At 36.8% G+C, this 22,635-nt stretch overlaps 1 protein-coding gene across 14 annotated transcripts in view; it reads left to right on the top strand.

The window, feature by feature from the left end:
- The window catches only part of MCTP1 (multiple C2 and transmembrane domain containing 1), a 596,832-nt gene that overhangs the window by 160,751 nt on the left and 413,446 nt on the right, over positions 1-22,635 (top strand). The window lies entirely within an intron of this gene.

Genomic DNA, 22,635 nt, shown 5'->3' with positions numbered 1-22,635 from the left:
CTTTTCAATTCTAACAAAACAAAATAAAAAGGTGTGCAGAAGATGAAAGTCCTCAGGTAATATAAGAAGAGAAGGAAAATATTGAGATAAATATCTTTGAGGTCTCCAACCACTTTTTATATTCCTAGTGAATAATTTGGACTAAGTGGTTTAGCCATGACAGAACCTTACAGAGTGGGATCATATATTTGAGGGAAATAATATAGAGTATAAGTTCTACAAACATAGGAATTATACTTTTGCTTTCCTGTAAAGGCTAGGATAGGACTTTACCCCCAGTATATGCTTCATAAATGCCAGTGATGAAAAGGAGAAGGACTACTGTACTACAGGGTCATTTTAATGAAATAACAGATCAGAATGGAGTTCTGGAATCTTACTCATATTCAACCAAGCAAGTACTACATTTCAGAACCTAACATCTAACAGACATCTGTATTAGTCAAGGTTCTCCAGAGAAACAAAACCGGTAAGAGATTTATGTGTTTAATCCATATACTTTTTGAGCCAGATTTTCTCATTTATAAAGTGCCTTTTTCCATTTTATAAAGATAGTCTGACAGATAGCATGTGCTTTCCCACACAAATCTGTCAGCTCGCTCATCTTTATCCACCACACCCACCTATGGTTCAAATCTGAAAACTTTCCAAAGTAGAGTATGCCAGTCAGCTAGAGGCAGTTAGATGAAAATTGAGAAGTAAAAATTCATCTTAAATCTTTGTTTATCTGAGATCTAAGCTTCACCACAGTAGATAACTGCTGGATGGATAAAGGTCTTAGTCAGCTGGGGCCTTTGTGGCATCTCTCAGGCTCCAGGTGGGGTATATAAATAGTATATTACTCTTAAATGTGTATGTGTTACCCTTAAGAACCACTTCTTTAGGCATTTAGACATCCAAGAATGTCTAAGAAAACCCTTATTTGTACATTGATACATGGGCTTGTTTTAAAAAATCAGAGCTTGTTACAATCCAAATACTTTCTTGGAAACCCAAAGTGTATATCTTGTGCTGAATGATAAATTCTACCTCTCCTGTAGAAGCCCAATAATATCTTCAGTGAAAGGGAGTGACAAACATTTCACATGGAAAGAGGTGGATGTTTTTCTTGGAAAACTCAGGGTGCATGTCATTTCTTAAAAGAAAAATATTTTCTTTTCTGAAGTACACATTATGGATCCTCAGCGACATTTATTTAAGGAGAGGCCTACAATGAGTCTAAGCTCATAAATCTTGTTTGCTGTTCTTTTCCTAATCCAGTGGATAAGAAAAATCAGACTCTTTACATATTATATTCTGTTCCCCCATTGTTTTTAGTTGTGCTAGCCAGATTTTATTTTTAATTTTTGTGGGTACATAGTAGATACATATTTATGAGTTACAAGAGATGTTTTGATATAGGCATGTAATGTGTATTAATCAGATCAGGGTAAATGGGGTATTCATCACCTCAAGCATTTATCCTTTGTGTTAAAAACAATTTAATTATACTCCTTGAGTTATTTAAAAATGTACAGTTAAAAATGTACTATAGTCACCCTGTTGTGCTATCAAATACTAGGTTTTATGCTAACTGTATTTTTGAACCCATTAACCATCTGCACTTTCTTCTCATCTCCCCACTAACTTTCCCAGCCTCTGGCAACCATCCTTCTACTTATTTTAATTTTTAGTGCCCACAAATAAATGAGGACATGTGAAGTTCGTCTTTCTGTGCCTGGCTTATTTCACTTAACCCAGTGACCTCCGGTTCCATTTATGTTGTTGCAAATCACAAGAACTCATTATTTTATAGCTGAATAGTACTCTATGTGTATATGTATCACATTTTCTTTATTCATCTGTTGATGGACACTTAGATTGATTCCAAATCTTGGCTATTGTGAATAGTGCTGTAATCCACATGGAAAGGCAGATATCTCTTCAATATACTGAATTCCGTTCTTTTGGGCGTATACCTAGGAGTGGAATTGTTGGATACTATGGTAGCTCTATTTTCAGTTTATCGAGGAACCTCCAGACTATTCTCCATAGTGGTTGTACTAATTTACATTCCCGCCCAGAGTGTGCGAGGGTTTCCTTTTCTCTATATCCTTGCCAGTATTTGTTATTGCCTGTCTTTTGGATATAAGCCATTTTAATTGGGATGAGATGATATCTCATTGTTTTGATTTGCATTTCTCTGATGATCAATGATGTTGAGCACCATTTCATATACCTGTTTTCCATCTTTATGTCTTCTTTTGAGACATGTTTATTCAGATCTTTTGCCTATTTTCAATTCAGATCATAAGTTTTTTTCCTATAGAGTCGTTTGAGCTCCTTATATATTCTGGTTATTAACCACTCGTCAGATGGATAGTTTGCAAATCTTTTTTCCCATTTTGTGGGTTGTCTTTTCACTTTGTTGATTGCTTACTTTGCTGTTCAGAAGCTTTTCAGTTTGATGTGATCCAGTTTGTCCATTTATGGTTTGATTGCCTGAACTTGTAGGGTATTACTCAAGAAATCTTTGCCCAGTCCAGTGTCCTGGAGACTTTTCTCAATGTTTTCTTTTAGTAATTTCATAGCTTGAGGTCTTAGATTTAATTTTTAATTCATTTTGATTTGATTTTTATGTATGGTGAGAGATAGGAGTACAGTTTCTTTTTCTTTCTTTTTTTGCATATGGATATCCAGTTTGACCCACACCATTTATTGAAGATGCTGTCCTTTCTCCAGAATATCTTCTTGGCACCTTTGTCAAAAATGAATTCACTATAGATGTATGGATTAATCTCTGCGTTCTCTATTCTCTTTCACTGATCCATGTGTCTCTTTTTATGCCAGTACCATGTTACTGTAGTTCTGTAAGATAAAGTCAGGTAACATGATTCTTCCAGTTTTGTTCTTTTTGTTTAGGATAACTTTGACTATTCTGGGTCTTTTCTGGTTCTATTTAAATTTTAGGATTTTTTTTTTTCTATTTCTATGAAGAATGTCATTGATATTTTGATAAGGATTACATTAAATGTATAGGTTGCTTTGGTTAGTATGGACATTTTAGCAATATTAATTCTTCCAATCCATGACCATGGGATATCTTTCATTTTTGTGTGTCTTCTTTTCTCTCTTGCATTCTATGCTTTATAGTTTTCACTGTACAGATCTTTCACTGCTTCAAGTTAATTCCTAGGTATTTCATTTTATTTGTGGTTATTGTAAATGGAATTACATTCTTGATTTGTTCTTCAGATGTTTGCTTTTGGCATACAGAAATGCTACTGGTTTTTGTTTGTTAATTTTGTCTCCTGCAACTTTATCGAATTTGTTTATCAGTTCTAATAGTTTTTGGGGGAAGTCTTTAGGTTTTTCCAGATTTAAGATCATATCATCTGCAAACAGGGATAATTTGACTTCTTCCTTTCCAATTTGGATGCCCTTGTTTCTTTCTCTGGTCTGACTGCTCCAGCTAGGACTTCTAGTACTGTGTTGAATAACAGTAGTGAAAATGAGCATCCTTGTCATGTTCCCAATCTTAGAGAAGAGGCTTTCAGTTTTTCCCCATTCAGTATTATACTATTTATAGACCTGTTGTATATGGCTTTTATTATGTTGAGGTATGTGTCTTCTATATCCATTTTTTTGAGAGTTTTTGTGATGAAGGGATGTTGAATTTTATCAAATGTTTTTTCAACATCAGTTGAAATGATTATATGGTTTTTGTTCTTCATTCTGTTGGTATGATGCATCCCATTGATTGATTTGCATATATAGTACCCTCCTTGCATCCATGGGATAAATCCCACTTGGTCATGATGAATGATCATCATAATGTACTGTTGAATTCAGTTTGCTGGTATTTTGTTGAGAATTTCTGGATCAATATTCATAAGTGATATTGGCCTGTCATTTTCTTCTTTTTTATGTGTCTTTGTCTGATTTTGGTATCAGGGTAACACTGGCCTTGCAGAATGACTTTGGAAGTATTCCCTCCTCCTTTATTTTTCTGAATCATTTGAGTAGGATTGATATTCGTTCTTCTTTAAATGTTTAATGAAATTCAGCAGTGAAGCCACTGAGTCCTGGACTTTTCTTAGCTGGGAGACATTTTATTATGGCTTTCATCTCCTTACTTGTTGTTGGATTATTCAGATTTTGGATTTCTTCATGGTTCAGTCTTAATAGGTTTTATGCATGTAGGAATTTATCCATTTCTTCTGGATTTTCCAATTTATTGCAGATAGTTGCTTATAGTAGCCACTAATGATTCTTTGGATTTCTGCAGTATTAGTTATAATGTGTCCCTTTTCATTGTTGATTTTATTTATTTGAGTCTTCTCTATTTTTTTCTCAGTCTGGCTAAAAGTTTGTCCATTTTCTTTATCTTTTCAGAAAACCAACTTTGCACTTTTTGATCTTTTCTTTTGTTTTCTTTGTTTCAAATTTATTTATTTATGCTCTGAACTTTATTATTTCTTTTCTTCTACTAATTTTGGGTTTGGTTTGCTCTTGCTTTTCTAACTTTTAAAGATGCATTGTTAGCTGGCTTATTTAAAGTTTTTATTTTTTGATGTAGCCACATATAATTATAAGCTTTCTTCTTAGTACTACTTTTGCTGTATCCCACAGGTTTTGGTAGGTTGCATTTCTATGATCATTTGTTTCAATATATTTTTCCATTTTCTTTCTAATGTCTTCAGTGACTCACTGATTATTCAGGAGTATATTTTTAAATTTCCGTATGTTTGCATAGTTCCCCAAATCCCTCTTGTTATTGATTTCTAGTTTGATTCCATTGTGGTCAGGGAAGCTGCTTGATGTTATTTCAATTTTCTTGACTGTTTTAAGACTTGTTTTGTGACCTAACATATGATCTGTCTTTGCAAATGATCCATGTGCTGTGGAAAATAATGTTGGATAAAATGTTCAGCTGTTGGATAAAATGTTCTCTAAATACGTAGTAGGTCCATGCGTTCTGTAGTGCAGATTAAGTTCAATGTGTCTTTGTTGATTTTCTGTCTGGAAGATCTGTCCAATGACAAAAGTGGGATGTTGAAATCTCCAGCTATTATTTTATTGGAGTCTATGTCTGTCTTTCGTTCTAATAGCATTTGCTTTATATATCAGGATGCTGCACTGTTTGGTGCATGCATATTTACAATTGTTATATCTTATGCTGAATTGACCCTTTTATCATTATCTAGTGATTTTCTTTGTCTCTCCTTATGGTTTTTATCTTGAAATCTACTTTGTCTGATATAGGTATAGCCACTTTAGCTCTTTCTTGTTCCCATTGGTATGGAATATCTTTCTCCATCCCTTTACTTTCAGTCTGTGTATAGGTGAAATGTGTTTCTTGTAGGCAACAGATCATTAGCTCTTGTTTTTTAAAATCCATTCAGCCACTCTATGTCTTTTGATTGGAGAGTTTTGTCCATTTATATTCAATGTTATTATTAATAAGTAAGGACTTACTCCTGTCATTTTGTTACTTGTTTTCTGTTTGTTTTATGGTCTTCTCTTTCTTGTTTTCTTTCTGTATTCCTTTCAGTGAAGGTGATTTTTTTCTGGTCATTTGATTTAATTTTATACTTTTCGTTTTTGTGTATCCATTCTATGTTTTTTGATTTGAGGTTACCATAAGCCTTGCAAATGCTGTCTTATGACCCTTTATTTTAAGCTGATAAGAACTTAATACTGCTTGCATAAACAAACAAACAAATAAGCAAAAAGAAAACTAATAAAAACTCTACACTTTAACCTCTCTTTTTTAAAATTTATTTTGTTATTTTAAGTTCTGGGGCATACGTGCAGGATGTACAGGTTTGTTACATAGGTAAATGTGTGCCATGGTGGTTTGGTGCATCTATCAATGCATCACCTAGTTATTAAGGCCCACATGCATTAACTATTTTTCCTAATGCTCTCCCTCCCTCCACCCCACCCCTCAACAGGCCCCTGTGTGTATTGTTCCCCTTTCTTCTCCATGTGTCCTTGTGTTCTCATTGTTCAGCTCCCATTTATAGGTGAGAACATGTGGTGTTTGGTTTTCTATTCCTGCGTTAGCTTGCTAAGGATAATGGATTCCAGCTCCATCCATGTCTGTGCAAAAAACATGATCTCATTCCTTTTTATGGCTGCATAGTATTGCATGGTGTATAGGTACCACATTTTCTTTATCCAGTCTATCACTGATGGGCATTTGGGTTTATTCCATGTCTTTTCTATTGTGAATAGTGCTGCAGTGAACATGTGTGTACATGTATCTTTATAATAGAATGATTTATATTCATTTGGGTATATACTCAGTAATGGGATTGCTGGGTCAAATGGTATTTCTGGTTCTAGATCTTTGAGGAATTGCCACATGGTCTTCTACAATGGTTGAACTAATTTACATTCCCACCAACAGTGTGAAAGCATTCCTATTTCTCTGCAACTTTGCCAACATGTTGTTTCTTGACTTTTTAATAATCACCATTCTGACTGGCATGAAATGGTATCTCATTGTGGTTTTGATTTGCATTTCTTTAATGATCAGTGATGTCGAGCCTTTTTTTTCCCCCATATGTTTGTTGGCTGCGTGAATGTCTTCTTTTGAAAAATGGCTGTTCATGTTTTTTGCCCACCTTTTAATGAGGTTGTTTTTTCTTCTAAATTTGATTAAGTTTATTGTAGAATCTGAATATTAGACATTTGTCAGGTGGACAGATTGGAAAAATTTTCTCCATACTTTATCTAGAAAACACCATCATCTAAGCCCAAAAGATTCTTAAGATGATAAGTAACTTCAACAGTCTCAGTATACAAAATCAATGTGCAGAAATCACAAGCATTTGTATACAGCAACAACAGGCAAACAGACAGCCAAGTTATGAATGAACTCCCATTCACAATTGTCACAATGAGAATAAAATTCCTAGGAATACAGCTAACAAGGGAAGTGAATGACCTCTTCAAGGAGAACTATAAACCAGTGCTCAAAAAAACGTGAGAGGACACAAACAAATGGAAAAACATTCCATGCCCATGGATAGGAAGAATCAATATTATGAAAAAGGCCATACCTGCCCAAGGTAATTTGTAGATTTAATGCTATTCCCATTAAACTACCATTGGCATTCTTCACAGAATTAAAAACTATTTTAAAACTTATATGAAACCAAAAAAGAGCTCTAATAGCCAAGGTAATCCTAAGCAAAAAGAACAAAACTGGAGGCATCATGCTACCCAATTTTAAACTATTCCACAAGACTACGGTAACCAGAACAGTATGGTACTGGTTCCTCCAACTCTTAACCTTTTGTTGTTTCTCTGTATATCTTATTATATTGTCTATCTGTTGAAAAGTTGTCATAGCTATTATTTTTGATTGGTTCATCATTTCATCTTTCTACTTCAGATAATTAGTTTATACACCACTGTTATAGTGTTATAATATTCTGTGTTTTTTGGTGCAATTACTGTTACCAATGAGTTTTATACCTTCAGATGATTTCTTATTGCTTTTTATTGTCTTTTTCTTTCTGACTGAAGTACTCCCTTTAGCATTTTTTTTTTTTTTTTTTTTTTTTTGGTAGGATAGATCTGGTGTGATGAAATCTCTCAGCTTTTATTTGTCTAGGAAAGTGTTTATTTCTCCTTCATGTTCAAAGGACATTTTTCTAGAGCAGAAGTTTTTTACTCTAAACATATTCCTCTAGAGTAAAAGTTTTTTACTCTAGACATATTCTAGAGTAAAAGTTGTTTTTTTTTTTTCCTTCAGCACTTTAAATACGTCATGCCACTATCTTCTGGTCTGTGAGGTTTGCACTGAAAAGTCTGATGCCAGATGTATTACAGTTCCATTTTATTTTATTTGTTTCTTTACTCTTGCTACTTTTAGAATCTTTACCCATGATCTTTGGGAGTTTGCTTATTAAATACCTTGAGGTAGTAGTCTTAAGGTTAAATGTGCTTGGTATTCTAAAATCTTGTACTCAGATATTATCTTTCTCTAACTTTGGGGATTTCTCTGTTATTATCTCTTGAATAAACTTTCTACCTCTATCTCTTTCTTGACCTCATCTTTAAGGCCAATAACTCTTAGATTTGCCTTTTTGATGCCATTTTCTAGAAAATGTAGGCATGCTTTATTGTTTTTTATTCTTTTATCTTTTGTCTCCTCTGACTATTTTCAAATAGCCTGTCGGCAAACTCATTTATTCTTTCTTCTGCTTGATCGATTCTGGTATTAAAAGACTCTGATGCATTCTTCAGTATGCCAATTGCATTTTTCAACTCCAGAAATTCTGCTTGATTCTTTTTAATTATTTTAATCTCTTTGTTCGGTTTATCTGATAGAATTCTGAATTCCTTCTTTGTATTATCTTGAAAAGCTTTGAGTTTCCTCAAGACAGCTATTTTTAATTCTCTGTCTGAAAGATCATGTATCTCTGTTTCTCCAGGATTGGTCCCTGGTGCCATATTTAGTTCATTTGGTGAGATTATGTTTTCCTGAATGGTCTTGATGCCTGTGGATGTTTACCTGTGTCTGGGCATTGAACAGTTAAGTATTTACTATAGTCTTCACGGTCTAGGCTTGTTTATACTCATGCTTCTTGGGAGGGCTTTTCAGTTATTTGAAAGGACTTGGGTGTTGTGATCTAAGCCATAGTTGCATAAGTGGGCACCCCAAGTCCAGTAATTCTGTGGTTCCTGAAGACTTGTAGAAGTACCTCCTTGATGGTCTTGGATAAGATCCAGAAGTATTCTCGGGATTACCAGGCAAAGACTCTTGTTCTTTTTCCTTACTTTCTCCAAACAGTTTCTCTGTTCTGGGCCATCTGGAGCTGGGAGTGGGGTGACACAAGCACCCCTGTGGCCACCACCACTATGTCTGTGCTGGGTCAGTCCTGAAGCCAGCACAGCACTTGATCTTGCCTAAAGCCCACTGTAATTACTACCTGGCTGCCACCTATGTTCGTGCAAGGCCCTGGGGCTCTACAATCAGGAGCTGGCAAAGCCAGCTAGGCTTGTGTTCTAGCAAGTACCCCCAGGCCCTGGACAGGTCCAGGAGCCAGGGACTAGAGTCAAAAACCTTAGATGTCTACATGGTGTTCTATTGTACCTTGGTTGAGCTCACACCTCATACTCAAACCACAACACGCAGTCCCTTCTGCTCTTCCCTCCCCTTTTCACAAGCAGAGGAGCCTCACCTGCTGGCCACCACTACCACAGGCCCACATGGAGTATTGCCAGGTTACTGCCATGCTCTTTTAAGGCCTGAGGGCTCTTAAGTCAGCTTGTAGCTAATGCTACCTGGCCTGGTACCCACCCTTCAGGGCAGTGGTCTTCCCTCTGTGTCAAGGGCAGGACCAAGGATGCCATCCAAGAGCCAAGGCCAGTAGTTGGTGACCCCAATAGCCTGCTCGGTGCTCTGTTTCTATGTGGCTGAACGAATACCTAAAGTGCAAGACAAAGTTCTCTTTAGACAAAGTGCTCTTTACTTTTCTTTCTGCTTTTCTCAGGCAGAAATTCTCCTTATAACACCATAGCTGAGAATGTGCTTACTCTCATCTGAAGACAGCTAATAACAGAGTCTTACTCAAGGCCCATAGTGTACTTTCTGGGTATCATTATTGGTTATTCAGGACCCAAGGGCTCTTTATTTAGCAGTTGATGATCTTGCCAGGACTGGGTCCTTCCCTTCGAGGCTGTAGGTTCTCTTCTGGCCCAGGATATGTCTAGAAATGTCATCCACAAGTAGGGCCTGGAAAGTGGGCCTCACAACTCTCACTGGTGCCCTGTCCTGCTGTGACTGAGCTGGTATCCAGGTGAAAGACAAAGTCCTTTTTACTCTTCCCTCTTCACTACTCAGGTAGAAGGAGGAAGTCTCTTTCAGAGTCATGATCTATGCAGCCTGGGGTTGCTGGAGAGGTGGAACAAGCACTCCCTTAGCCACCCTGGCTGGTGTCTCAGGAGATCCTGTGCCCTTTAAGTCTACTGACTTAGAGCCTGATTCAGCACTCGGACTCAACTAGGAGTTATAGTTCTTGTGGCCTAGAATGCCTTTCAAGTTTATTTAGAGTCCCAGAGTACTTTAGCCTGTGATGGTAAGGCTTGCAGGAACTCAAATTCCAACCACTGGGAGGGCAATTCCTTTCTGGCTAGGGCTGGTTTAAATACTCCCTGTGTGGGTGTGCATCAGCTGAGCTCAGTCTGGTTTTGCTTTCTACTGTGACCAGGCAGCACTGAGTTCAATATGCGTTGTCTCACAATTCCTGTGTGCTCCCACTTCCAAGTGCCCAGATTCTCTACCCACACTATGCAGCCACTGATTGGGGATGGGGGAGGGGTGGTGTCAGCAATTCAAGACTGCTTTTCCTACCTCTCCCATGCCTCTTTTAGTAACATGAAGTTAAAACATGGTACTATAAGTGCTCACCTGGTTTTTGGTTCTTATGAAGGTGCTTTTTTGTTTAGAGATAGTTGTTATCTTGGTGTTCTTCCTGGGTGGGTGGACGATCGGTGGAGCCTTCTATTTGTCTTGCTTCATCCCCTCCTCCCCTAATTTTTTAGTTATAGAAGCTGCTTTAATGTTTTTTCAAAGCATTTGCATAACTAATGCATGTGCATGGTACTCAGTTCAAAAGGTACTAAATGACACAGTAAAAATTCCATTTCTTACGCTGTATTCCATTTCCTAGTTATCTCTCTGGAGGGAGCCAGGGTTACCAGCTGCTAGGCATATAAAACACTGTATTATTTCAACCATTAGGTTTACATAATAGTCAGTGTAAATTACTAAAAGTCTGAATATGCTTTATACTTTAAAAATTATATAACTATATAAGCAATTGATATTGAGACCAATAAGTGGATATCATAAAAGAAATCTTCTGCTTTAGAATTTCTTTCATTTTCCTTGTGTTACATTTCCGTAATATATTTGTTGCATCTTCCATGTTCTCTGTCAAGTAATTAATTTCATTGACTCTCAGATGAACTTTTTATTTCACATTTTTAACATTTCAAAAATTAAAATACTTCTTAAAATTTTTGGCATCTTACAATTTATTGGCAATGTTTTTATGTCTTAATTGTGTAATAAGTAATGGTGTGACATGAAATAATTGTGTTCTTAGATTAGACAAAATCTGGTATTTTGTCCTCAGATTATTTCTTAAATGATGTTAGAAGTATAGTGAATTAAATAAATGAGGAAGAAGTTGCTAGATCTCTACCTAGACTTCAAATGGAAGTTGAAAACATTTTAAAGTTTGTTCCCAATCATTTATTTCTTTTAGATTTTAGGCTACAATGTGATAGAAATAGCTAACATTAAAAATATATAATATTCTGGCTTTCAAATGTCACTGCATGATGTAGATGAAGAAATACCGTGGAAAGGTTTAGTATTTAATAAAGTGATTAAATCCACGTACTTCTAAAATACTAGTGTTTGGGCATTTGTTCTAGATACAGTTCTGCTGAAGTTGACTTGCGAGCTGTCCTCTGGCATCACTCAGAGAAGAATTTAGTTATTGGGAAAGTATCCAGGAGCACTTCCATTGTAGCTACTTTGTTATACAAGGTACAGAAATGGTATCCTCTTCTGTATTATCATCTAGACATGAACTTCTTTTCTGTAAGACATTACACATATGAGTCCAGTGGATAGTTGTATAGAGTGTGTACATGTCTTTTAAAATATTTGTTGTGTTCTTTCTATATTCATGGCACTGCATTATATACTGGAGTACAGGAAATAGCAAGATAAGTTAGATGTGTATGTTTGCTCAGATTTTGGGTCTGTTAACATACATCGACAAGACATGAATAGAAAAACCAGCTAGAGAGTAATCAGTGCTATGAAACATACACAGATAAAGGGAGAGACATTACGTACATCAGAGAAAAATAAGGAAAGCTTCATGAAGAAAATATTCCTACAAAACTGATGAAAACTTAACTGCAGAGGAAACTGATCAGTTATTTTGTCTCAATATTTGGAAAAAATGTATTTCACTGACTTGTCATGTTCAATTCAGTTGAAATAGACCCTTCCCCAATATAATAATTGTATGTTTTGCATGCGTAGTTTCCAGTGGAAAGTTCTGTCTATACCAAAAATCTTTTTGGTTAATCTGACCTTGATATTTGATGAGCATCATGCAAATTTAAAAGGTGAAATTCCTTTTGGGTTTGAGAATGTGAGCTATGTAAACAACACTTGAGGTCAACCATAAGCTAATCTGGAAATAGATTGTTGGCTTAAAAATGAGGGTCTGAACTTGGTCATTCCATCCACCAGAAGCTGTGATAAAAGCTTTGTGAAACTGCACTTATTCATTTCAAGTCTTTGTTCTTTAGTATACCACCACAGGGAACACACTTTGATGATGTCATTTCCCCCAATTTAGTCCTGAATCAACAACTAGCTCATTTATGCTTCTACTTGTTTTCTTTGGAGAAAGCACTATCATCACTAGTTACGATAAACTACAAACAGATACAAAATAGACAATGAACATTTCCAATAGAATTTAACTCATCATTTAAAGATTTATTAGTCATGGGAGATTTATAACTTTTGCATTACTAACTTAAAAAGGAGGGACAACTTTATTGTTAGTCAGAACCTTAGACATCCGAACATGTTTTAGGATCTTGTGTACTGCAGATTGTGAAGTGTCTCCACATGAATCCTTCACATTATTAGTACCAGGAATTGACGCTTTCTTTTTCCCCCTTACAAAATAATAAGTCCTCTCACGTGGAGCCTACTACTGGGAAAGAGGGGTTGTTTTGCTGACATGATAACAAGTCCCAGGGAATTATCCTTGAATTTCATAGACTTACAGAGATGTAATGTACAGTAGAAATTTGAAGTCAGGTACAATTGCAGTAAGCTTTATCACCCACAATATCGGTAGACTCAAAAGTCCTTTAGTATGCTTAGCTTGGCCATAAGAACTTCTGAATTTTACCTGCAGTTGGTGTAGCCTAGCCAGTGACTGGGATCCTGGGAACATGATAGAGGAAAAATGTAACAGTAAAATTGGTATACTCGATGCCACATTTATTAGTGGCTACTATCATCTGGATGGTACTACTTTGTCCATGGATATATCTAGCAAAAATCAATGTGTTAGTTAGGTTTTTGCTAATGCCTATAAAAAATAAACCCAAAAATTTCAAGAGCTTAACACAATAAAAGTTTACTTGTAATTCACATAACATCCAATCTAGATATTTTTGAGCTTTCCTGGAACTCAGGTTCCTTCCATATTGGAACTGTGCTACTTGCTAGAAGTCTTGGAGTCTTCAATGTTCAGGCAGAAAGAGAAAGACAGAATAGAGAACACAGTCTCCTCTTATCCACCTTTGCTGGCAAGTGACACACATCTCTAATACTTACACTCCACTGATGAGAACCAGTCACATGGCCCCACCTGGATGCAAGAGGAAGTGTCACTGGCTGGGCAGCTGCTTTCTAGCAAAAGACAAAAAAAAGAGTGGGTAAGTTGGTTGGATTCTCGTTATCTATATTATGGCAGAGAGTCCATAAATCTTGTTAGAGAGTAAGTTGTTTCTGTACAAAGTTGATCACACCAGATCAGAGAATGTGCTGTGAAAAATCTCATTGTAATTTGTTTTGCAAGGGTGTGTTGCTTTGGGGAAAATATTTTATGCCCACCAACTGGGTATTTATAAATTTCTTGAGATAACTATGAGATGTTGGTAATAAACACTCACCAGTCTACCACACGCTAATTAGTTATTTTCTTGTTATAGGCATAGTCTAGGAATTGTTCTGTTGGGTAATTCCATGAGTCTAGCAAACTTATATGCATTCTTTTTTTTTTTTTTTTTTTGAGATGGAGTCTCGCTCTGTCGCCAGGCTGGAGTGCAGTGGTGCAATCTTGGCTCACTGCAACCTCCACCTCCTGGGTTCAAGCCATTCTCCTGCCTCAGCCTCCCGAGTAGCTGGGACTACAGGCCAGCGCCACCACGCCCAGCTAATTTTTGTACTTTTAGTAGAGACGGGGTTTCACCATGTTGGCCAGAATGGTCTCCATCTCTTGACCTTGTGATCTGTCCACCTTGGCCTCCCAAAGTGCTGGGATTACAGGCCCCGGCCTTACACATTCTTTAAAAAAAAAGTTTTGCATATCCCTTCTAAAAGGAAATGGGAATTTATGCAAAAGCACTTATGACTTGTTTTGCTTGTTTGCAAACATTTGAGCAGATGAAGTATTGATATAAAGAGATTACCTCCTGACAAAGATATAACCTACAGCAGAATGTAATAACTAAGAACTGTTGGCTCAGAGACATAAGGTGGGTGTCTAAAAAATAGCTCCCTCAGGAAAGTCAATAGATTTGTCTTCTATATTATTTTCTGCCTCTGTGTAACACCAAGCAAGTCCTCATCATTCTTCATTATAAAATTAGACTTGAACTTGATGATCCAGCTCTGCCTCTTTCTGGTACTAAAATTTTTTTTCAATTTCTGGTTGGAAAACTCTGTAATCTAAAGGGACAGAAGTCATATTCTAAAGAGCTCAATATATAAGGAGTAGCCTGAAGGGTAAAGAGAAAATCGCCAGCATATCAAGCATTTCCTTGGTGAGCAACAAGTTTTCACCTTCTGAATTTAGATTCAGAGAAAGGATATTTAAAATCTAAATAAATCTGAGAATAGAACTTTTAGAATTGTATTGTGTGTCTCAGCATTTATATTCACTAGTTTATACCGTTCTTATTTTTACATTAATGCTCTACCTTGCGTTTGCTTAAAGGGTGCATCCCCCTGCAATGGGAAATATAGGAGGCTTTTTTTTTTTTGGTGTAAGGGAAAGATCTAAATGATCAAGTCTGTGTTGAATGTGAAATGCCTGAACTCCAGAAGGTCAATGGGAGCAACCAAACCTCCTGAAGGAAAAATGTCATTGACCTCGGCCTAACTGCATGTTAGTCCAGACTCTTGGTAAACTTGTAAATGCAGGAATATGCCCTTATCAGGTAACCTTCATGTGCCAGGCATCTATCAGTCTTACAATGAAAACAATTTTACTTCTATTTAATACCACTTTTGTGATTTCTTTGAATGGCATAGTAAGCATTATTTTAATTTGAAAATGTAACATCTGGTATACAGTAGATACTGAACAATAAGTAGCTACCTATTGTTACTACCTATTAATATTTTCCCTAGACCTTCATCCTTTTAAGGCTATGTGGATTCTTTTGGATTTCTTTCAGCCCATTCTAAGACCTCTTTACAAATATTTATCAGCATCCACTAGGTATGATGCACCTTATTATGTGTGTTGGTGGATATTATGACACATAAGTGATAGTATCAGATGTTGCAAAAGGCAAAAGTGTCTAGCTAAGGGTGACTTACCAATTGTTAGCAAAGCCAGCTTTCCTTTATAATGGGTGGAATATATGTTATGAAGTTGATTTGACTTGAAGGGTACAGGGGTGCCTTATTGGTCTAACGACTTTGAGAGCTGCCTAGGTCTAACATTCCATTGCAATTTCCATCCCCTCGGCTTTGTAGTTACCGCTTTTAAAATATATCACTGGCTTGTGTTTGAGCCTGCAACACATTAAGCTGGTTATTAATCACTGACATCTTGCTGTTCATTACTTTGTGAGGTTGCTCTGTGACAGTGAATAAGATGTGTCAAGGCCTAAGACCCAGCAGGAAGGAGCTGCCCTGACACAGCAAAAGTTCTTGGTTTCCATCTGGTCCTCCTCATGGGCTAGCCACTCTCGTAACTGCACCTGGAATGAAGAGCACTTGAAGGGAGAGTGACAAAATCCCTTTCCTTTAGGGCAGCTGAGGTAAGGCTTGGTCTCTTAGAGAAACTATTACTAGGAGAATGGGGAAACAGGAAAATAAACTCCAGTGTATGGAGATAAAGAAGAATGCCGAGCACAGATTTTTAATCTTTCTTAACTGTAATCCATACTAAAATTGGCTTGACTGCTTCCTGCACCTTGATGTAGCCACATATTGGAAACTAAACCCCAAGTTCACTTTTGATACAGCCATGTCGTAGTGCTTCAGAATGGTGAGACTGCTGGGCTTCATACCTAGGTGATGGGTTGATAGGTGTAGCAAACCACCATGGCACATGTTTACCTATGTAACAAACCTGCACATCCTGCACATGTATCCTGGAACTTAAAATAAAAAAAATAGAAAGAAATCCAAACTTGAAAAACAATTGAAGTTTTCATAGCTTTATCCCACCTAAAGGAAATAGCTTTTCCCCTATACACCAGCATATCATTCCTCTCTGCTTCACAAGTATGAATGGCCAATACTTGGACAAAAAGAGAGGAATACTTTTAGAATTTGTAGAACTTTCTAGATTAATATTTGTGGACAGATGGCACCTCAGGAATGGTATTTAAAAACTGAGAGATGCAGAAAAGTGGAGGCTGAGGCAGAACTTTATTTACTTTTTAGCTTTACTTAGGTTTGCTGTACCTCTTAACCTTGGCATTCCTGTCAGATTTATTTCAGTAAGAGTTATATGCTAATTATTATTTTATCTTTGTAGTATGATCTGCTTTAAAAAAACTTTTATAATAAAGTGTTACTTTATTTATAAATGGTGAATAATAATGATATGAAATCTTTGGGAAGAATCTCTTTTTTGACTCATCTAGTTTTATGAAGGGTGTTACCGTGCAACTTTTCATTTATTAAAAGCAAATGCCCTGAAGCATTTCAGTACTATGTCCCCCAGAGTACCTGATTCATTATGTGAACTAAGTACATATATTTCCATTTGGAAAAGCGATCTGTTTCCTCATATATTTTCGGATTGAAAATGAGTAGTGATTAATGGCATCAAAGTAAATTATTTAAAATACAAAACTATCTAAATGAACTCCTAAATTATTATGTACCCAAGTTTCATGCTCTCTCTGGATTCATTTGTTTATGCCTATCATAATTAACACTCAACTAAATTTAGTATGAGTTTATTTTTCTACATTGTTATTTTCAGTACAGTAGGCTTTGAATTAAGTATTTATTATTGTGTTCTAGAATACTAATTTTAGAGAAGAAAGATTCTGATTCTTATTGAATAGCTTCTCAAAGATAATTTTATTCTTTTCACTTATTAGCTTGTAAAAATATACTGCCAGTTTTATGTTCTCTAAGCATGTTTACCAATTGGGTATTATTCCATTTCCTTGCCCTTTAAAATGACTGTTCTGGATCAGTTAGATGGAGTCAATGCAGACATCTGTGAACCATGCTTTCAAAACAGCACGTGGCCTGCTAACCTTTAGAGATCCTCTAAATTGCAGGTTTACTCCCAGGAGGTCAGCAACTATGCGTTATTCATACATGCAGCCTCAGAACCTAGTGCAGTGCCTGGCGCTCAGTAGGTCTTCAATCCATGTTTGTTGAATTGAAGTGAATGGAAATACAGGCAAATTAGTCAGGATTATTTGGTTTTCAAGTGATAGAATGACCAGTACAAACCAGCCTGAACAAAACTGGAATTTATTGACTCAAGTATCTGAGATAGTCCAGAGATAAATGTGGCTGCAGACTCAACAGGATCCAAGGGTCTCCCCGGTGTCATCAGAACATTGTACTTCTCCTTTTCTCTTTCTACCCTGGGGTCTGCTCTCCTCTGAGTTAGTGGGCTCCCTGTATGTGCCAGCAAAGAAGACCATCAGCAGCTCCAGACTTCTGTTGCCCTGACAGCTAGCCTTTTCTGGAATGGAAGGGTCTCTGCAAATAGCTTCAGCACAAGTCTTGGTCTGACCCGTTGAGTATCAGTGGCCTGAGGTGACCTTGCCATGCCTGAAGCCATCACTTTTTGCAAGGCAAAAGTGTATCCTGCGATGTTCCACCTGTGATCAGTTCTATCCAAATCACATGCTTAAAAATGGGGTGTGATGGTTCCCCAGAAAGGTACCAGCAGATGATCACCACCTCAGGGAAATGTTACAAAATAAGGAATGGCAGCTGCTGGCATCAGAGCACAGACACAAAACATACCATAAGTTTGAAACAAGATTAACCTCCTTTCCTTGGGCTCTTTACTCCTGGTAGACTTGGCATTTTTAGGAACTCAGTAATTTTTAGGAACTCATTTTTAGGAACTCAGAACTCAGTCTCCAGTTGGAGTTTCTGAGCCTCGAAACCTATAACACATGGTGAGAAAAAATGTATTCTCAATCCTTGGAGTAAGGAATATTAAAAGGCTTAATCTTCATATTTTTCCTGGATGGTGTGCCCATTAGGAACTGAATTCCTTTTCTTTTAAAGACAAGTCTTGCTGGAATGGATACTTCCTAGCACAGGTTTTGTTTAGTGTAACATTTCTTCCTGCTACTCCTAATGAAGCTCTAATAAGGGACAATTCCAGGACTTCCCCTCAGCAGTGTTCCCAGGGCTCCAACCTGTTGGCAGAAGCTTCTCTGCATATTCCTTTCCTCTCAAGAGGAGTCTCCTGGAATATAGAGATGGTGCAGAGATGTGATATCCTCTTCCCTGAATCCAAGCCCAAGTCCCTAGGGGACTTGGCAAAAGTTCCTAGGATCCTTTTAAAATGTACTCCTTTGGGTTACAAGTGCTCATGTGTAAATTGATTCCTGGGAATAGTTTTCTGGTACCAGAATTTCTCCAGGAGAAGAGAGATAAATGAGTTCCTAATAATGATCCCAAGTTCCATGAAAAAGTTAGTTTCTAAGTTAACCCTATTCTGGAGTCTCCTTACAAGTTACTATTAGGTTCATGAGGTCAGGCCAAGTAGAAGCTGAAACTTGCTCTAGAGTCATGTCAAACACCTTGAAACCTGAACAGTGCACTTCCCTTTATTCCCCTTCATTTGCAAATATAAGAGGTACTTGCCAATATAAGTTTTCTGGGGACCCTTTTATCCTGAGATATTACCTCCTGGTGACATTGACTCATATTGTATTTTGGTGAGTGGTGAAATCATACTAATTAAGAAAATTAGAAAATAAGGTTATGCTATAGCAGAATATTAAAAAATTGAGTGAACATTCAAATTAATTTGTTTTGTTTGTTTGTTTTTGTTTTTGTTTTTTTGAGACAGAGTCTTGCTCTGTTGCCCAGGTTGGAGTGCAGTGGCACGATCTCGGTTCACTGCAACCTCTGCCTTCCTGGTTCAAGTGATTCTCCTGCCTCAGCCTCCTGTGTAGCTGGGCTTACAGATGTGTGCCACTATGCCCAGCTAATCTTTGTATTTTTAGTAGAGATGGGCTTTCACCATGTTGGTCAGGCTGGTCTCGAACACCTGACCTCACGATCCTCCCTCCTTGGCCTCCCAAATTACTGGGATTACAGGCGTGAGCCACCGCACCTGGCCAACTTGTTTTTATTATATCAAGATGTTGAGGAAATATATTAGTATTCTACCATTATTATATGTTATGAATATATTTATTGGAGAAAATGATTAATAATTGGCCTTTAATTTCACATCAATTTTTACTTGAATAGACATAAGCTTTGCTGTGATGGAAATACAGTTATAATAAGATAATATTGTTTTATTTAAACTAAAAGTTGATTTTCCAAATACAACCAAATTAAAGTAGTGATACATTGGAAAAGGTTTCTTTCACCAAATTAATTCAGATGCTAGGCAAGAGTCTTCTATTTTACACAGAACATTTCCTAGGAAACCTAGATGGTGAGTCTTCATATTATCATTAAATTTATACATGGATGCATCAAGACACACATGAGGATATGACTGCTAAATGTGTGTTGCTCGATATGTTTCTAAAAAAGAAAAGGTTATCACCATTCTTTACTAGTTACCATTCTTCTTCTTCTTATTATTATTATTAATTACTTTGTTTCCCAAAGGCTTCTTTAGCTTCTACAAATTTTGTCTTAACATCCAGCATGATATCCTTCTTTTATTCCTTTGTGGAAGATTCAGTAATATTGCTTGTGTACTATTCATGCAGTCACCATGTGTCAAAACTGTTCACCAAAACAAAATTAATGGCCATAGTAGACCAAAGAAAATACACCGTAGCAGTATAACGTATCTTTTACTTTCTTACCTAATATATACTAAATAGTATTATGAAATTTCTCATAACAAAAGACAGTTTTCAGCACTTATCAAAAGCACTTATACTTTTAAAAATAAAAGTATTTTTAGAAATGGGGTCTTCTAGTCTGGAGTGTAGTGGCGCGATCATGGCTCACTGCAGCCTGGAACTCCTGGGTTTAAGTGATTCTTCCACCTCAGCTGGGACTACCAGTGTGTGCCACCACTCCCAGCTAATTTAAAAACAAAATGTTTTTAGAGATAGGGTTTCACTATGTTGCTGAGGCTGGTCTTGAGCTCCTGGCCTCAAGCAATCCTCCCACCTCAGCCTCCTGATATTTGCTTTTGATTTCTTAATGTATTTATATTATTTTAATTATCTCTTTTTCCTTTTGGTTCATTTTTAAAATTCATTGTATTATTAAGTATCATAATATATTACAATTAACATAATTTTATATATATATCATATATAGAATGGATATATATAAATCTACCACATGTATTTAATTCTATCACAGATATATATACATCTATCACAGATTTTTAGAAAAACACAGATATGGGCCTGGCGTGGTGGCTCATGCCCCTAATCCCAGCACTTTGGGAGGCCGAGGCAGGTGGATCACGAGGTTAGGAGATTGAGATAATCCTGGCTAATATGGTGAAACCCCATCTCTACTAAAAATACAAAAAAATTAGCCGGAGTGGCGGCGGGCACCTGTAGTCCCAGCTACTCGGGAGGCTGAGGCAGGAGAATGGGATGAACCTGGGAGGCGGAGCTTGCAGTGAGCTGAGATCCGGCCACTGCACTCCAGCCTGGGCGACAGAGCAAGACTCTGTCTCAAAAACAAAACAAAACAAAAAAACAACAAAACAAAACAAAAAACAACAAAAAAAGAAAAACACAGATATACACACACACACACATACACACACACACATCCAAACAATAAAAATAATAGCTAACTATAATAGCTAACTCAGTAATACTAAGTACTTCCTGTGTTGTACAAGATATCATGGTAATGACCTTGGCTTCAATGGTAGTGAAGCACATGATGTTGTGGTTAAGAGCACAGACTCTGGAGCTAGACTGACTGGGTTCAATCCCAGCTCTACAATTTACTAACTGGCTCAGAGCTGCTAAAGTAACTTTCCCTCATTGGTACTATCCTGAGTATGAGAATTACACAAAATATATACAGCATGCCATGGATTGTTATAGGTTTACTTTTAGGAAACTTTTCAGCACCACTTGGAGTAGCATTAAATGAGGCACACAAACATGTAGAAATAAATAAGTTTTTACAGAATAGATAATGACAAAAGAGGAGCTTAGGGAATTTCAGTCATCCAAAGAAACATTATTTTATATCGATCTCACCTGCACATTTAAATGTGCAGTTGAGGGGAAAGGCTTTACAAACGTAAGGAAGAGTCACTCAGTGTTGAAGATGATGGCTTAGTAGTTCTCAGCTAGGTCAGAAATGTGATAAGTGCTGAAAACTGTCTTTTGTTATGAGAAATTTCATAATATTATTTAGCATATATTAATATATGTTCTTGCAGTAGATTTTGGTATTGCAGCTAAATTTAAAACAGTAAACATAATAACAATGCACATTGTGTTGTAGAAGAACACAAATATAAAACTTTAAAATATGGATCCACAAGCAAGGGTCCCTGGCAAGATGGGTCCTATGTGCCACCATCTATCGTTATTGCTTATGCCTGTTGGATTGGAGAGGTGGCCAGTAATCATACCTGCTAAACTAGGTATAGTAACCCGTAAAGTAACAAAAGCATTACTTAGACATTTTTCATGTTGGCTTTTGCTTTTTTCAAATTTTCACTGTGGATTTCCATTTTTCCAAAAATTCAAATTTTATGGGGTAAATCATAACAGTTTCTAATGTATGACCTGACATTGAATAAAACCTCAAACTTAGGAAAATGAAAGCCACAAAGGTTCAAAATAACCAACTTAGATGTTCACTGAGCTGTATAGTTGGTTAACTGCATTTAGACAGCTATTTTAAGTTCAGGTCCCATTAGCAATATGGAAAAGTTGCTAAATTCCACTTCTGAAACTTGGGAATGGGGTAAGTCTAAATATGCAGTGCTTATGATTTAATTCTGTTGGGCTCAGGTTATATAATATTATAAGTAATTGTATCATTCCTTTCATAATTGATACGTAAGGCATTGCTGTTGGCAATCACAGGCTGTAGATGCAGGGATAGTAATGGTACTCTGATATGACGGAGAGTTGTGAGAATGAGTAAGAGAGAGAGAAACTGGAAATCACCGGAATGGACAGGCATTGGGGTCATATCTTGTTCAGTACTTCCCAAATCTTACCCATTTAACCTTTGTCCCCAACCTCCCTGCTTCTCCCCATCTGCCACAATTTGAACACCCAAGCCATTGTGCTCACAGAACTTCATTCTTTTCCCTGTTACAGTGTAGCATATTGAGTTGTTGCAATTTTACCCACCAGCATGGAAACTGTCTGAGAGCACCTGGATTTTATTACTTGGAATCCCCTGCATTGGAGAAGTGCTGATCTATAGAAGGCACTCGAAAA

Source organism: Macaca fascicularis, chromosome 6, assembly GCF_037993035.2.
Source record: "Macaca fascicularis isolate 582-1 chromosome 6, T2T-MFA8v1.1".
Taxonomy (NCBI): Eukaryota; Metazoa; Chordata; class Mammalia; order Primates; family Cercopithecidae; genus Macaca; species Macaca fascicularis.
This window is presented reverse-complemented; position numbering and strand designations above follow the sequence as displayed.